The sequence below is a fragment of the Arachis ipaensis genome, chromosome B04 (genome assembly GCF_000816755.2).
Source record: "Arachis ipaensis cultivar K30076 chromosome B04, Araip1.1, whole genome shotgun sequence".
NCBI lineage: Eukaryota > Viridiplantae > Streptophyta > Magnoliopsida > Fabales > Fabaceae > Arachis > Arachis ipaensis.
In genome coordinates this window covers 103,126,691-103,127,457 of record NC_029788.2, presented here as the reverse complement: position 1 = coordinate 103,127,457, position 767 = coordinate 103,126,691, and positions in this window count along the sequence as shown.

Sequence of the window (767 nt, the reverse complement as noted above, 5' to 3'; positions counted from 1 at the left end):
AATAAGAGAAATTAAAGATCAGAACACTGAAATCATCAAGAACAACTTGAAGATCAATAAAGAACATATTACATATATTCGAAAAAATTCAAGAAGAAGAAAGACATGAAATTGACACCAAACTTAAAAATTGACACTAAGATACATAAAATATTTTTTATTTTTATGGTTTTATAAAAAAAAAATTTTGTGATTTTTCAAAAATTATATGGAAAGGAAATTAAAGGGATTCAAAATTTTTAACGAGAATTCCATAAATCATTGCAATGTTAGTCTAAAACTCCGGTCCAGGAATTAGACATGGCTTACTAGCCAGCCAAGCTTTCAGTGAAAGCTTCGGTCCAAAATACTAGACATGGCCAATGGCCAGCCAAGCTTTAGCAGATCATTACTTTCAACAGCAAAATTGATAGAAATCAACAAGCTCTTGTGATGATAAGTTGAAACCTCGGTCCAAAAGATTAGACATGGCTTCACAGCCAGCCAGACTTCAACAAATCATCATGAAGCTCTAGAATTCATTCTGAAAATCTCTGAAGAACAAAATAGGAAATTTTTTTGTATTTTTGAAAATTTTTTTTCGAAAATAAAAAGTGAAAAGCTTAAACATAAAATAAAATTACCTAATCTAAGCAACAAGATGAACAGTCAGTTGTCCAAACTCGAACAATCCCCGGCAACGGCGCCAAAAATTCGGTGCACGAAATTGTGATCATCAATGGTGCCAACAACTTGGTACGCACAATTGTAATCTCAACTCTTTATCA